We start from the raw sequence: 17,888 nt of genomic DNA on the forward strand, positions 1-17,888 counted from the left end.
CTGTGATGTGTCTGTGTCTGTGTGTTTGTTTACTCTCTGCACGGCTTCCTCTTCCTGTAATGACATCACTTCCCTGCAAAACCGTAGACAAGCGATGTACATAACCGGAGGTAAACCGCGAAATACCGCAGGGAATAACGCAGGAAAACGCAGTGAACCGCACAGAATTTGCTGCCTGCGTTATTCCCTGCGGGATTTCACGACTACATTGGAGTCAATGGAGTGAAATCCTGCAGCGACGTGCGGAAAGAATTGACATGCAATTGTGTTTGCTGCGGGAATCCCTCAGCAAAACATGCAGCTGTCAAATTCCGCCCAGTGCACACAGGATTTTTTTTCCCATAGGTTTTGCTGGTGATTCACTGCAGAGATGTTATGAACATTTTCTGCAGCGAAACATGCAGCAAAACCGCAAAAAATCCGCGGCAAAATCCGGTAAGTGCGCACATAGCCTAAGTCACATTTCTGTCTGTATTTAAATTGCTGACTTGCGGCATCTGTGTCATTTAGTGAATGTGAAACATTAGGGAAAGTGCTGCTGCCCACCGCCAGACAGTTAGACAGTTAGATTAGCTAGGGGTTTAATGATGGGTAGTTGAGATAGAGAGGAGAGTTAAGGCCCCGTCACACTAAGCAACATCGCTAGCAACATCGCTGCTAACGAACAACTTTTGTGACGTTGCTAGCGATGTTGCTGTGTGTGACATTCAGCAACAACCTGGCCCCTGCTGTGAGGTCGTTGGTTGTTGCTGAATGTCCTGGGCCATTTTTTAGTTGTTGCTCTCCCGCTGTGAAGCGCAGATCGCTGTGTGTGATAGCGAGACAGCAACAACTAAATGTGCAGGCAGCAGGAGCCGGCTTCTGCAGAGGCTGGTAACCACAGTAAACATCGGGTAACCAAGAAGCCCTGTCCTTGGTTACCCGATATTTACCTTCGTTACCAGCCTCCGCCGCTCTCACTGTCAGTGCCGGCTCCTGCTCTGTGCACATGTAGCTGCAGGACACATCGGGTTAATTAACCCGATGTGTGCTGTAGCTAGGAGAGCAAGGAGCCAGCGCTAAGCATTGTGCGCTGCTCCCTGCTCTGTGCACATGTAGCTGCAGCACACATCGGGTAATTAACCCGATGTGTGCTGTAACTAGGAGAGCAGGGAGCCAGCGCTAAGCATTGTGCGCTGCTCCCTGCTCGGTGCACGTGTAGCTACAGCACACATCGGGTAATTAACCCGATGTGTGCTGTAACTAGGAGAGCAGGGAGCCAGCGCTCAGTGTGCGCTGCTCTCTGCTCTCTGCACGTGTAGCTCCGTGCGCTGGTAACCAAGGTAAATATCGGGTTGGTTACCCGATATTTACCTTAGTTACCAAGCGCAGCATCTTCCACGCGGCGCTGGGGGCTGGTCACTGGTTGCTGGTGAGCTCACCAGCAACTGGTGTAGCTACGCTCTAGCGATCCCTGCCAGGTCAGGTTGCTGGTGGGATCACTGGAGCGTCGCAGTGTGACATCTCACCAGCAACCTCCTAGCAACTTACCAGCGATCCCTATCGTTGTTGGGATCGCTGGTAAGTTGCTTAGTGTGACTGGACCTTTATAGTGTAGAATAGGGACATGCAGTGTAGGGAAAGGTGTGTGCCACAAATCCGTCACATTTCATGATGGAAATAGTGATTGGTACTTGTCAGTGCCTGCTACAGAGTTGCCAGTGAAGAATATAAATAGCTATTGCTACTTATTACAGCCTGCTCCCAATTAGCCAGTCAATCACATTTCTGGGTATTGTTAGTTCATAGTGCCTGCTGTAAATTTGCAGGGGAACTAGGTAGTTTTCTTTGCTTGGTAAAAATTATGCAGTTAATCACATTTGTAGTTATTGTTATTGTACTGCCTGCTGTCAATTTGCTAGTGACCTAGCTAAAAAAGGTCTTGGCAGTTTTCATTGCCTGCTCAGAGAAGAAGATCTTGATCCCGTCTCTTTTGTACGTGATTGGTGGGAGGGAACAAAGGAGGCAAGCTTGAGCATTACCCGTGACCAACACATTATGGATTTGGATCTCATGGAAGCATCCGACACATAAGCGCCTGCAACATGATGTACTGTAAGTATTGTTAGTATTGGAAATAGTGTTGACTACTAGGTTTCCATTCTGTTAGATTCACGGTACAAGAGTCAATTTAGCAAGATGCTTCCACCCCTGAAAAGGGATGTGCCACTAATGGAGTATCGAAATAAGCTTGTACAGCATCTTAGTAGTTTTCCACAAGACAGCAGTGAGGCACAAAGCGTTCATGACAGTTTTAGAATTCCAACCAACCAACCAGGAACATCACGTCAGCAATGCAGAAACATTAGCAGCATCAGCAGTTCAAGTGGCAGAAGCAATTTTGATCAAATTTGGCACACATTTTTTACAACATCACATGTACCAGCAGAACAGAGTAGAAGTCTGACACATAGTGAACGACTGGTGAGGATAGTGCAGGAATATATCTAGATCTCAGTATTTATGCCATAAGAGGGGGATTTGATCTTTTCACATTTTGGTCCTCAAAAATGGAAGAGTGGTCTGAGCTTGCCAGTCACGCCTTGGAAGTTTTGGCCTCCTTGGCAGCCAGAGTGCTCTCAGAATGTGTCTTCAGCGCTGCTGGTGGTGTATTGATGTATAAGTGCCTCCGGCTGTCCCCTGAAAGCATAGACTGCCTAACTTTCTTACAGATGAACAAGTCATGGATGTCCAATGACATTCCAACCCCAGTCCCAGACTGTGCAGACTAAGAGATGATGTAGTGTCAGGGTTCTGGGAGCAAGAGGCCTGTGCCCCTCTGTCATCTTGCTGTCTCTGGTGAAGGTAGAAATGTTGGCTCATTCCTTTTAACAAGGGTAGTCCATAAGATCCATGTTGCTTTGTTGAACTATTTGTAGTCTATGCCAAATTTTGCCACTTTTCCTGTTGCCTGACTTTAATTTTTTGAAACTTGTAGATTCCAAGTAGGGTCTCCAAATTGTCTTTTGTCTGTACTTACAGGTTTCTGTGAGCAGGAGGCCTACATCTATTTGTGAACTAGCTTTCTGGTGAAGGTAAAAATGTTGGTTCAGGCCTTGTTACAGGGCTGGTCCCATGCATGTATGTTGCTTTGTTGGACTATTCGTAGTCTGTGCCAATTGTTGCCTCTTTCCTGTTGCCTGACCTTAAATTTCAGAAATGTGGAAACTCCACATAGGGTCTCCAATTTGTCTTTTGTCTGTCATGCCAGGTTTCTGGGAGCAAGAGGCCTACACCTGTCTGTCTTCTTGTTGTCTCTAATGAAGGTAGGAATGTTGGTTCAGGCCTTGTTACAGCGTGGGCACAAACTATCCATGTTACATTGTTGGACTATTTGTAGTCTGTGCCAATTGTTGCCAATTTTCAAGTTACCTGACTTTAATTTTTGGAAATGTGGAGACTTTAAGTAGAGTCTCCAAATTGTCTTTTGTCTTTAGTGCCAAGGTTATGGGAGCATGAGGCCAACACCTGTGACTCAGCATCTCTTGATGTTTTTTAAAAAGAAAATGCCAGTCCACATCCTGTGTGAAAGTCAACGCCATTAGGCCCTGCTTAAATTAATATGCTTTGAAGAACGCAGTCACACAGCTGCAGAATTCTGGACCACTATCCAGACCCAGTTCTATGGCTGTCTCCCCTGAACCTGGAGGCAGGGAAATCCATATGTGATAACCGTGCAAATCTGTTGGTGGCACTATGCCTGGGTGACATCATATATGCATTGCATGGATCATCCTGGTTGTACAAAAATTTCTAGGGCATGATTCTGGCCTAGATGCACTGTTGTAGAGGCTGGAATATAATGCAGGACTGCTTTGAATTAAAAAAATCCTATGCACCCTAATTACATATCCAAAATCCAATTCAATTCAATGAAAGGCAAAAGCAAAGCCAAATACAATACTTTTAGGGGGGCCTAAAAGCTTTCAAAACAGCTCAAAACATTTTATAGTGGAGCCAAACTGTTGTGGCACAGCCATTAGCTTCGTAGACTATTAATTAAAGAATATTGAGGTGTATGAGTGACTGGCATAGGGCTGGTGGACTGGGAGCCCTCATACCCTATGCAAAAGCTCAAACTGATCTTCTGCTCAGCCACACTCAGGTGGCTACACTATTAGCTTCATAGACTGTAATTGCTAGACATATTTAAGGATAAGAAGAGAGGTAAATGAGGTAAACTTAGCCGCATGCTTGCCAGTCTGACAGCCATACCCCTACTGCCACAGGCAATTCACAAAGACACCCAACTAGCAGTCCTCACCAAAATTCCATAAACTGGAGCAGATACCAGGACAGTTTAATCAATTGCCCCAGAGTACCAATAAAGTCTTTGCACTGCAGTGAGGCATTGGCCATGCACCAGACAGGGTTTGGCCCAGAATTTACAGTTTCAAATGAAGAGGTGGATAAGGGACCAGCCACTACAGACAAGACACAACTAGAACACGCATCTTGGAGTTTCCACATTTCCAAAAATTAGGAGCTGACACCAGGACAGTGGCATCAACTGCCCCATAGTACACATAGTGTTTTGGATCAGCAGTGAGGCATAGTCCATGCACCAGACAGGGTCTGGCAAAGACTTTATGAGTTTCAAATGAAGAGGTGGATGAGTGACAGGAGCAAGCCTGGTAGCCTGAAGACTTTTAACGCTTTCCTTACTTTTATATGGTCTAAATTTTGACACCCAACTTCGTTCACAGGAAGAGTTCTACCTTCAAATATAATTTGGTTATGAAATAAAAATTAAAGCTGTGAACATCAATACTGAGCTTGCAGACTGATCAAAAGAGCTGAACAGACCTACTCTACTTCATGCAAGGTCACTGGGTAGCTGGTTGTGAATTTACTGTCGAAGACACTATGACTCTACCAATGCTCTTACACAAAACTTTTCAAGGTGTCTCTACAACAGAATAATAATGTTTAAGGCCATCTTGGTTGAACCTGATGACCACACAAATGCGTATGCAAAAGTTTTGCAGCAAAAGGTTCCACCTGATAGACAGATGGTTACCTAACCAAACATACAGTGTGATCGTCAAACCGTTCGACGAACCAAACTTTGAATCTGTATCGAACCTTTCCTAAACTTATTGCATTCAATGGAAGGCCAAACGTAAGGCAAAAGAAACACCTTTAGAGGGGTCAAAAATCATTCCCAAACAGCAGAAATACATTTGACCATGCAGTACCACTGTTTTGGCATAGCTATTCACTTCCTAGACTATTGACATAAGAAATAGAGAGGTGGATGAGAGATAGGTGTAGGGTTGATGCTCTCATACCTCTGCCAGTTGTCACGCTTCCCGGTTCCCGTGCCCCGCTCTCCGGTCCCCGTGGCCCGCTCCCCGCTTCCCGGCGGCATCCCTGGCTCACCACTCCGGTCCCGGCCTCCTCTTCCTCGCCTGCGCCCTCCATGCGTCCAGCTCCCCGCTCCCGGCGCTCCTCTGCGATGTGGGACACTCAGCCGGGCACCCCTGCTTCCTCTGCACTGCTCCCTGAACTGGCTTCTGGCACACGGGCCTCGCGCATGCGCATTAGGGCGCGCGCGGTCATTGACCCTTTCTTAAAGGGCCAGCACCTAGAAACAGGAAATTGCATAGACAGGTACAGGGTATATTAGGATTCTCTTTCCTGGTGGGCGGGGCCTGTTCTACGTGTTTAGTAAGCTAGGAGTTCAGGTCCCCGTATTGCTGTGTCCTGTATTAACCCCTGTCTGTCTCGCAGAGCCTGTCCTGCCACGCCAGCCGCTCCGAACCACGTCCGTTCCAGTACCCTGACGGTGACTTTGGCGGATGTTCCACCACCTCTGCAGTTCCGCCAGTCTCCAGTCCCTGGCTCCGTTTGGTGACCCGTCCCATCGCTCAGGAGGTTCCGGATCTCGCCTGACCCTACAACCCGGCCTCGGACCCTGAACCTCGTCACCCGGACTACCATCTAGAACTCCGTGTTCTCAGCGACATCTACCTTCCAGCTCCCCTACGGACTGTCTTGCTACCAATAGTGCTTCGGCTGCCGTGCATCAAGACCCTCTGGCGGGGTGACCGGCCTGGCTGCCTCCCCAAGGGAACCCGGTGTACGGTCCAGTGTTTCCACCACCCGGACGTAACACCAGTAAAGACAAGAGACAACTTTGAGACCTATCCTGAAATATCGACATTCAAAAACCTTTCAGGCAGACAGCACAGCAGTACAGTATAATCAGTTGCCCTCCTCCCAATAGCGCTTTAAAAGTGCAGGGACATGCAGTCCATGCAGCACACAGGCTGTGGCCCAGCAATTCAATTTTAAAAATGAACACATGGTTTAGTTACTGGTGTAGGCCTCTTGCTCCCAGAAGACTGGCACTACCCACAAGACAAAACTTGGATACCCATGTTGTAATCTCAACATTAAAAATCCTTTCAGGCAGACAGAAGTACAGTAAAACCAATTTCCCCCCCACTCCCATAGGGCCTTAAAAGATCTGGGAAGTACGGTCCATGCAAAACAGGCTCTGGCCCAGCATTTCAATTTTAAAAAATTAAGACATGTTTGGGTGACCGGTGTAGGCCTTTTACTCCCAGAAGACTGGCACTACCCTCAAGAAAAAACTTGGAGACCCATGTTGTAGTCTTGACATTCAAAAACCTTTCAGGCAGACAGCACAGCAGTAACATCGATTGTCTTCCCTCCATTAGGCCTTAAAACAGCAGGGAGGTAATGTCTATACAACCCACAGAAGGTGGCTTGGCATTTAAAACTGAAAAATCTAGAGATGCATGGCAGACAGGCGTAGACCTCTTGCTTCCCAGAGACTGGCACTAGAGACCAAAGCCAACTTGGAGCCCATACTTGGTGTCTCCACATTTCCAAAAATTAAGTTCAAACAACAGAAATAGTGGCAACAACTGGCATAGACTAAAAATAGTGAAAAGCTGCAACATGGATGAATTGAACCGGCCCTGTACCAAGACTTGAGCCAACATTTCTACCTTCACCAGAGACAGGAAGATGACAGAAAGTCGCAGGCTTCTTGCTCACATGGCATAGTGCACCAGGGCTTGCTGCTGCTGCCACAGTTGCTGCAACATGTGTAGAGTGGAATTCTACTGTCACAGCACATCGTATGTCATCCGGTTAACTGGTAGAATGAAAGTTCTTTGTAGTGTTGCAAGTCTACTAGCTGTGGGCTGCGAATAGTGTAAGTGAGCACACACCTACTGTGCCTTGTGCAGCAGCGCATTCAGCCTTGGATAGTGGGCTGAAAATTTCTGTACAACCAGGTTTAGAACGTGAGCCATTCAATGCACATGGGTGACGTTGCCCAGTCATAGGGCCGCTAACAGGTTTGCACCATTGTTGCACACGACCTTCCCTGACTCCAGGTTCAGTGGAGACAGCCATTGATCAAACTTGGCCTGGATAGCTGTCCAGAGCTCTTTAGCTGTGTATCTGCATTCTCCGATGCAGATTAATACCAGCGCTGCCTGATTGAATGGAGCACTGGCTGAGCTGTATAGAGGTGGGGGGATTCTCTCTGCACTCTTGGTACCCATGTTACATTAAGGGAAAGGTTGAAGGTGCAGGTGGAGGCCCAAGAGAAGGTGGAGAAAGCAGAAGATGAAGCGGTAGATACAGAACTTTCTCCCGCAAGCCTTGGTGATTTCAAGACTTGGAAAGCATCCCCTTTCCCACTTGCCCCTGCAGCCACCAGAGTAACCCAGTATTCTTGCCTGCAACATGACAGTGTAGTGCAGGCACAGCTTTAGTAGAGAACTAATGGCGAGTTGGGAACTGGTAATGGGGGACTGTAATGGCCATCAGGTTCGGAAACTGTGTATATTAACCAGGTGGAAAGGCAGCATTTTCGTGGCCAACAGTTTAGATATAGTAAAATTCAGACACTTTGCTTTGCGATGTGTGGGAAGAAATGGTCTTTTATGTGACTGAAACTGTGTGACCGAGAGCTGGCTGTTGTGCTGAGAGAGGGTGGCATAAGTTGTAGACGACCGAGCAGTGGACTGGCAGGGAGGTCTAGTAGATGTAATGCTGGACTGAGAAACATGGGGTGTGCTCGGTGTTGCATATGAATCAAAAACACCAGGCATGGTCACATCCGTAACACCTGATGGGCCCTCACTCACCCCCACTGTAGCACATAAACAAGAAGAGGTTCTATAGTCAGAGAAATGAATGATAATAGTTTCGACGGTAACGCAGGAAAAGGAAGAAGAATTAACAGTTGATTTGGTGGCTGGTGGTTGGGTAGGGTAGCGCAGTAAGATTCTCAGAGTAATGTATGTTGCTTGGCATGTGCCGGTTCATGGGTGTAGTAATCAAATTATTTGAATTTTGGCCTCTACTCAGTCATTGTTTACAATATTGGCAGATGACAGAAGTTGGGTCATCTTTTGCGGTCTCTAAAAAGGCCCAGGCCAGGCAACCCTTCCTGTGAACTGCAGACCCGCAACTGCTGCTTGCCACGGTCAGATTTGTGGCTGAGGACGCAGTGCTTCTCATGGTTGCATTACCTTATGTTTGTGCAGGAATCGCCACTGTAATATTCTCGCCTTCCTCCTCCACCTCCTCAGCTGCTAAACTACTCAGCTGCGTGCCTCTGGGTTCAAATCCAGTGGGATCTCCAAGTTCATCATCATGCTTTATGTTGTACCCCTCCTCTTCTTTCTGACCGGACATCACAGCACAGTACGCATGCGCCTCATGTATCTGAGTCTATTCATCATCCCTTCCATTCTGGGGGTTATCACTTCACGAGGGTCGGGATCCTGATGGGATCCTACTTCATCCGGGCCAGGATCCAACTCACAAAGATTTTGGTCATCGGTACAGATGCTTTCCTCTTCTTCAGTCTGGGAATCTTTTCAGCAGACCTCTAATGGCCACGGGATAGAATGTGTGAACACTCCCCAAGTATGGTTCCTCCTAGTCAGTTTGCTGGTTAGAGATTTGTGATGTGAATGCAAACAAGTTTAATTGGGCTGACACCTCTGGGTAATGTGTGTGGGCTGTTGAAGTGCAGGAAGAGGAAGAGAGGCCACTTAATGCAGCACTTGCCTTCCACTCTAGCACCTGCTGTTTGTCAGCTTAATTTCTAATTTGAAGAGATGTGCAGTTGCCAAAGAAATCTAGAGTCGCAGGCTGTGCACTAGTGGAAGTTGTTCTCATTTCTCTTGGTATAGTGGAGCAAACGTTTGCTCACTAGACCTTTGACTATCAGAACTTCCCCCATGTACACCTCTAACACCTTGCCTATTTCCCCTTCCACAACAACCTCATTGTCATTTACCACTCATGGTTGATGAACACTTCCCCTTTCAAGCAAATGTTTCACAACCATATGCCCACACCTGTCAGACACCTTTTTAGCTTGTTCAATAGCAAATTATCAGGAGGCACCAATAACAAATCCTATAAATCGATGTCACTGAATTTTGAGCATGCAATTAAAGTTGCCAAGAAGCACTTTTTAGATAGTTTCCTAGCAATTTTTTTAGGCCAGGCATTAATAAGTAACAATATTTTTAAATTTGTTTGCAGAGTTTTGAGCAGGCAATTAAAATAGCAAAGAAACACTTTTTACATACTTCCCTAGTAGCTTTTTTTTAGGCCAGGCTCTAACAAGTAACAATACTTATAACTGTGTTTGCAGAATTTTGAGCTGGCAATTAAAGTTGCCAAGAAACACGTTTTAGTTACTTCCCTAACAAACATTTTTTACATACTTCCCTAGGAACTTTTTTAGACCAGGTACTAATAAGTAACAATACCTATAAATGGGTTTGAAGCTTTTGAGTAGGCAATTAAAATTGCCAAGAACCACTTTTTAGATACTTCCCTGGCAACATTTTTAAGCCAGGCACTAATAAGTAACAATACCTATAACTGTGTTTGCAGAATTCTGAGCAGGCACTTAAAACTGCCAAGAACAAATTTTTAGCTTGTTAATAGACATGAACAAGTGTCATAATATTCGTAATCACTATACATGTAAAGAATACTTTGTAATATCCGTGTATTTATTCCAAATAGCGAGTACAATGCAAGTCAATGGAAATGCGAGTAATTTTCTACTGGACCAAACAAAGAGGTCTGTGGGCCTGAGGAAATGGCTGAAATGGATGGGGAGAGCCTGAAGTATATGCCTGCATGCATTTCTGACTCATATGGTTTCTGGGAATAAGGATGTCACAGTATTACGCCACTTAGTATTTCTCTCTCTCTCACTGTCTCTCTCTCCAAGCGCTTCATACTCACCGATCACTGACGCAGGCTCCCGTTGCCTCTCATTCTTCTTAGCAACCCACTCATTAGGCTCATACATATTCATTGCACCTGCTCATTAACCACATGCATATTCACTGCATCTCCCGACTACTGGTGCCTCTGATTGGTTGCAGTCAGACCTGCCCCCACGCTGAGTGACAGCTGTCTGACTGCAACCAATCACAAATGCCAGTGGAGAGGTCTATATCGTACAGTAAAATAAATAAATAATTTAAAAAATGGTGTGGGGTCTCCCCCAATTTTGATACCCAGCCAAGATAAAGCCCAACAGCTGGGGACTGGTATTCTCAGACTGGGGAGGCCTATGGTTATTAGGCTCTCCTCAGCCTAAAAATATCAGCCAGCAGCCGCCCGGAATTGCCGCATCCATTAGATGTGATAGTCCCGGCACTTTATTCAGGTCTTCCAGATTGCCCTGGTGCAGTGGCAATCGGGGTAATGAAGTCGTAGATTAGTGACGGCAGGCGTCTATGAGATACCCCCTCATCACTAATCTGTAAGTAAAAGTAAATAAACACAAACACCACAAAAATCCTTTAATTGAAATAAAAGACAAAAAAAATCATCTTTCCCCACTTTTTTAACCCCTTTTGTTATACACTTCTGCAGGTCAGAAGTAATCCACACGAGATCCCACATCAATTCAGCTCTGCTATATCCCTGTCCTGTCACAGTGAGCAGCATAGAACAAGATGCCTGCTGTGAGTGCAGACAGAACCACACAATCCGAATGAACTTGGCTGAACGCCTGATGTCACAACTGCGAGCCCCACAAGACAGTGTGTGTTAGAGCAGTGACGTCACATGTTCACCTGCATTCATTCTGAGTGACACACAATCAGAATTAACTCAGCTGAACCTCTGATGTCCCAGCTGTGAGCCCCACAGGACAGCGTGTGTCGCAGCAGTGATGTCACGGGTTCACTCATGTTCATTGTGAGTGACGCGTGATCAGAATGAACTCGGCTTAACCCCAAACCGGAAACCGGTTCGGGGTTTTAACCGGAAATTGGTTCGGCCATCCACAATATTCGTTTAACAACAAGGCATAACTAATTTCATAATTATGAGGGGATTGTCTGTCTACTCAAAAAAGCCAAAGAACGGGAGATAGGTGTGATATAGAAAGTATACACACCTGGGCACTATGCCTATTTAATTAAATTAATTACACCAGGTTATGCTTATTTAATTTAATCAATCACACCAGGTTACCAGGCTGAAAAGGGATGAGCTCTGTGTTGAGCCACCATTGGTTGTAGAGGTGCTGCATTTTTCTCCCCTGATGAGCAATTGAGGCAAAACGCATTGGGAGGCGCCTGGGTTGAACACAAGGTTCAGTCACAACAGGGCCAGTTGTGGACTGCCCTTGTACGGGTGGGAGCTTGTGGGCAATAGAAGAGTCAGCTTAGTCCCTGACAGGGTTAGTGCCCAGACCTCCACCACCGCCATGCTGGTATCTGGACCAAAGACTGCAGGAGAAGTCAGATCCATTATCTGAGATAAGAAGACTGGGGTGAGACCATTCCACTATTGAGTGGTTTTTTTGTACAGTTATTTTGGTATCACACATGACATGCACTGTGTTAATGGGCATTGTTACTTTCTAGGATAAGTTAAATTAATAAGGTACAAACTATTTTATAGGGTGTACTCGCTGGGTACCCGGTGTGCCTATATTTAAACCATCCTTTGTTGGTATATTACTTTGTAGAAAGGTATCCATACATCCACTGATGTTCAACGCACCTATATTTACTAAGAAATAATTGACATCATATTTAAAGACACATATATATATGTATATATATATATATATATATATATATATATATATATACTAGAAGGTGGCCCGATTCTACGTATCGGGTATTCTAGAATTTACGTATTGTGTAGTTAATGTATGATTTTTGTTATATCTATATATATATATATATATTATATATATATATATATATAGAGATGTTGTTGTCTGTAGTTACCAAGTGTTTGTGTAGGGGCTGTAAATGTTCTGGGTGTTGTCTGGGTGTGGCGGGGGGTGAGAGCGATGTTGTTCGTGTGTTGCGTGTGTTGCGTTATTTGTGGAGCGCTGTGTGTCTGTAGCGTTGTGTGTGTGTGTTGCGCGGTTTGTGTGGGTGTGGGGTGTGTGTGTCTTGGGGGGAGGTATGTTTTGTGCAATGTGCGTGTTGTGCGGTATGTACGTATATTTATGTGTGCCGTGGTGTTTGTGTGTTGGGTGTTGTGTGTGTGCGGCGTTGTCTGTGTGTCTGGGTGTCTGTGTAGGGCGGTGTTTGTGGTTCCCAGTGTGTGTGTGGTGTGTTGTGCAGTGCATGTGTGGCAGTGTGTGTGTGTGTGTTTTGGGGGGAGGTGTGCACCCCCCATCGTGCTCCATCCCCCATGCTGCACACCCCCATCGTGCTCCATCCCCCATGCTGCGCACCCCCCATCATGCTCCATCCCCACTCCCCATTGTGTTCCATGCCCCATGCTGCGTACTTGGTTGCAGTCAGACAGCTGTCACTCAGCGTGGGGGCGGGTCTGATCAATCACAGACGCCAGTGGTCAGGAGAAATAGTGAATATGTATGAGCCTAATGAGCGGGTAGGGAAGAAAATTGAAAGTCAGTGGGAGCAGTGTGACAGCCACGCCATGCCAGTGGTTGGTGAGTATCATGATGCACGGCCAGCCAATCACAGTAATGCCACAACCAAGATGGCTGAGGCATTACTGTGATTGGTTAAGAAGCCCAGAATGTTTAGTGGCTGCAAATCAGGCACCAAAACGACTGAGCAGGACATCCAAATATAGCAAGGCGAATACACAAAAACTTGCAATATAAAAAATACCCTAAATACTGTATTATTCGTGAGATTAGTGAATAGTAACAAATACACTCACTCATCACTACTTGTTAACTACATCTTTTACAGCAGGCCAGGCACTACAACCTTACAATACCTACCAAGGTGTTGGACTGCGTAATTTGGAGCAGGCAGCAATGTGTAGCAATGCCTATTTAGATGCTTCACTGGCAACTCTTTAGCAGACTCTAGAAGTACCAGTCCCTATTTCTATCATGAAATATGCCTATTTCTGGCACATACACCTTTCCCTACACTGCAGGTCCCTATTCTAAACTATCACTCTCCTATCTATCTCAGTTACATAGCATTAAATCCTTAGCTATGCTCTCTGTCAAGCAGCATCGGTGGGAGCAGCGGCAGCAGCATATTCCCTAATGTTTCAAATTCACAAAATGGTGCCGACGCAACATGTCAGCAATTTATATGCAGACGGACATGTGACTTAGGCAGCCAATCATACAAGCCCTTTTGTCTGAACCTTGTGGATGTTTGCTGCACCATATATAGCTGCAGGAACACCCAGAAATAAAGTTAAGGAAAAAAAAACGGCGCCGAGCACCAAAAAGCTTTCTGCCATGTCCCCACCTCCTTTACTGATTTTACACATCCTCCTTCATCAGACAGCACCAAAATCCTCTAGAAAAGAATGAATATTATTACAAATTTTACAAATACTTTTTGGAAATGTGGACACTGTTCGGGGGCAGAAAAAGAACAAAACAGAAGATCGACGACTTTTGGGGAAAGTGCTCAGGGTGACCGAATACATCCGAACATGCTAAGGCTCATACTGAATTTGAAATTGGCAAACCTTAACCAAACAGGTTTGCTTATCTCTATCTGTGGGTGAACTTTGTCAATCATAGCTGTGTGGATGAAGTGGGAATACAGCCCACATTGGGAACATTATTATTATTTTTAAACTTGTTGCTCTGTGGATAAACTATGCAATGTTTTATGTCTGCCTGCTTTGAACAATTATTTTTTTCAAAATCAATGCTGTAGATTCTTGAGATAGACACTGAGCAGAAGGGGTGAGCTGCTTCAAGTGTAAATAGCTGTAACTGGCAGTAGCAAGTCTTGCTGGCGTACCTCCAGCTTCATTCCAAATCCAACTGCAAGCTTTTTAAGTGCAGCAACTAGACTGTCTACAATTGGAGCCTAAAATTGTTTCCTGTAGGGGAACTGTTAAAATAAGCAGTCTAAGAAGTGGTGCCCTGCTCAAAGCACAGAATAGGCACATGAGGAGCATGGGCATCTTTCGTCACCATCACCCACTTGAAAACGAGAAAAGCTGTGGGAACTTCACCAAGTCAGGTACCTGTCACTTCTGTGTTGTGCACTCTGTTGGATGGATTTACGTGGTCTATCTCTGTTTTAGGCCTGTTTCACACGTCAGTGAAAAACACAGACATTTTTGACTGACATGTTAAAAAACCACGTGTCCCTCCATGTTCCGTGATTCACGGCACACGTGGGTTGTCCATATGCTATCCATGATCTGTGTTTCATGATTGCACATGAAGATAAACTCACCTGTCCCCACTCCTGCTGTCCGTGGTGCTGAAGAGTCCTGCGATTCAGCATCTGGCCGCCGCTGTCTGACCTCTGCAGCTGCTTCCGGGTTCGGCTGTGCCTGCATAAATGAATATGCATGCTAATAATTGGCTGGGCAGGAAGCTGTGAAGGACAGAGGCACTACACAGCATCACTGGAGATGGGTGAGTGTAAAATGCTTTTTATTTTCAATGTATGTTTTTTTCTGGTACAGTTTTCATGGACCATACCATAGTGTGCTCCGTGGGACATCAGTGATGCCAGAAAAAAAGGACAGGCGTGCATACCGCATGGAAACACGGTCAGTGAAAAATCACTGCTGTGTGCGCAGGCCCATTGATTATGTCCGTGATTCTGGTACGTATAAAAACTGTCACATGAGTACCAGAATGACTGACATGTGAAAGAGGCTTTAATTAGATGCTGTGTGGTGGATCTTGAGCAATGAGAGCTGTGAGGTCAATCAGGTAAACAGGCTGTTTCAAGACATTTTTTAAAATTCGATGGTCTTTTGGGGCTTTTTGAATCTTGGCTGTGTGAATAAACTTTTTCAATTTTGTTTATATAGGCGACGTTTTTTGTTAAACTTATTGGTCTGTGGGTAAACTTTGCCAATTTTTTATGTCGGCCTGCTTTGACCATTTTTTTTTTTTTTTAATGCTTTTGTTGCCCGGGATAGACATTGAGCAACATGGGTGAGCCACTTCAAGTTTACATGGCTTGGGCTGGCAGTAGCAATTTTAGCTGCTAAACTACCAGCAAGATCACAAATCCAACTACAAACCTTTTAACTCCATCACCCCAGAACCCAACTTCACCATCATGATCGGGCCCTTTTTTGCAATTCTGAACGATGTCACTTTGACAGAATATAACACTGGAATGCTTCAACAGACCATGATAATTCTGAATTCGCAGCAGAGGCGCCCAGAAACCACGGACTAACCTGTGCTGCGGATTCCAATCCCCAGCTGCCTAGTTGTACCTGGCTGGACACAAAAATATGGCGAAGCCTACGTCATTTGTTTTTTAATTATTTCATGAAAAAAGTGAAATAATTAAAAAAAACGGGCTTCCCTATATTTTTATTTCCCAGTCGGGTACAAATAGGCAGCTGGGGGGTTAGGGGCAGTCGTACCTGCCTGCTGTACCTGGCTAGCATACATAAATATGGCAAAACCCACGTCATTTTTTTGGTGGGCAAAAAGCTCCTGCATACAGTCCTGGATGGAGTATACTGAGCCTTGTAGTTCTGCAGCTGCTGTCTGCTCTCCTGCATACACTAGTGAATGGAGCATGCTGAGCCTTGCCATTCTGCATCTGCTGTCTGCTCTCCTCCATACAGACAGAAAGCAGCTGCAGAACTACAAGGCTCAGCATACTCCATCCAGGACTGTAGGCAGGACTTTTTGCCCCCCAAAAAGTTATTTGGGCTTCGCCATATTTTTGTATGCTAGCCAGGTACAGCAGGCAGCTACGGGCTGCCCCCAACCCCCAGCTGCCTATTTGTACTTGGCTGGGAACCAAAAATATAGGCAAGCCCTTTTTTTATTAAATATTTCATGAATTTCATGAAAAAATTCAAAAACAAATGACGTGGGCTTTGCCATATTTGTGTATGCTAGCGAGGTACACCAGGCACCTACGTGCTGCCCCCAACCCCCAGCTACTATACCTGGCTGGGAACCAAAAATATAGGAAAGCCCTTTTTTTATTATTTCATGAAATAATTAAAAAACAAATGAAGTGGGCTTTGCCATAATTTTGTGTCCAGCCAGGTACAACTAGGCAGCTGGGGATTGGAATCCACAGCACAGGTTGGCCTGAGCTTTCTGGGCCCCTCTGCTGCGAATTGCAGTCCGCAGCCGCCCCAGAAAATGGCGCTTTCCTAGAAGCGCCATCATCTGGCGCTGTATCCAACTCTTATAGCTGCCCTGGTGACGGGTGGCTTGCTGGGTAATAATGGTGTTAGGGCTAGCTGTATATTATCAACTGGCCCTAAGCCCGAAATTCATGGTGGCAAACCAATATTAGACATGGCCACGATGAATGTCTAGCACCGATGAAAAGAAGTACAACACACAGAAAAATATTTTTTTTTTAAATAAAACACAACACAATTAGTGACTCCATCTTTATTGAAATAAAGAACCCCCCTCCGCAGTAATCCTGGGTCAAGGGTCCCACGCCGTCTAATCCGGATCCAATATCATCTGATCGTTTTTTTGGAAGGCAAAGCGATCAGATGATGTGTCAGGTTCAAGAGCCTGATTCACATGACACAGCAGCTAATTGTATAAACAGCTTTTATACAATCAGCTGATGCATCAGTGCAAAAAAACAAAAAAACAAACTACACACTTCAGTGCAGACTCCTGTCCGACAGCATCAGCTGATAATTTAGCGGCCGGGCTGTAAAAGCCGGCCTCACCGCTCGACTTATAGTGTCAGCTGATTCCGTCAGGTGACCGCATCAGCTGACAATCGCCAGGTCTGGGAAAGAGAGAGAAAAAGAAAGAAGAGAGAGAAAGAAGCAAAAGAGGAGAAAGAAGAGAAAGAGAGAAGAAAGAGAGAGAAGAAAAAGAGGAGAAAGAAGAGAGAAAAGAGAAAGTAGAGAAAGAAGAGAAAGAAGAGAAAAAAAGGAGAGATGGAAAGGAGAGAAAGAAAGGAGAGAGAAAGGAGAGAAAGAAAGGAGAGAGAGAGAAAGAGAGAGAGAAAGGAGAGAAAGAAAGGAGAGATAGAGAAAGAGAGAAGGAAGAGAGAGAGAAAGAGAGAAAGAAGAGAGAGAAGAGAAAGAGGAGAAATAAGAGTAAGTAGAGACAGAAGAGAAAGTAGAGAAAGAAGAGAAAGAAAGGAGAGAGGGAAAGGAGAGAAAGAAAGGAGAGAGAGAAAGAGAGAGAGAAAGGAGAGAAAGAAAGGAGAGAGAGAAAGAGAGAAAGGAGAGAAAGAAAAGAGAGAGAGAAAGGAGAGCAAAAAAGGAGAGAAAGATAGGAGAGAGAGAAATAAAGGAGAGAAAGAAAGAAAGGAGAGAGAGAGAAGAGAAAGAGAGAAAGAAGAGAGAGAAGAGAAAGAGGAGAAAGAAGAGAAAGAAGAGAAAGGAGAGAAAGAAAGGAGATAGAGAGATAGGAGAGAGGG

This window comes from Anomaloglossus baeobatrachus, chromosome 4 (genome assembly GCF_048569485.1).
Source record: "Anomaloglossus baeobatrachus isolate aAnoBae1 chromosome 4, aAnoBae1.hap1, whole genome shotgun sequence".
Lineage (NCBI taxonomy): Eukaryota > Metazoa > Chordata > Amphibia > Anura > Aromobatidae > Anomaloglossus > Anomaloglossus baeobatrachus.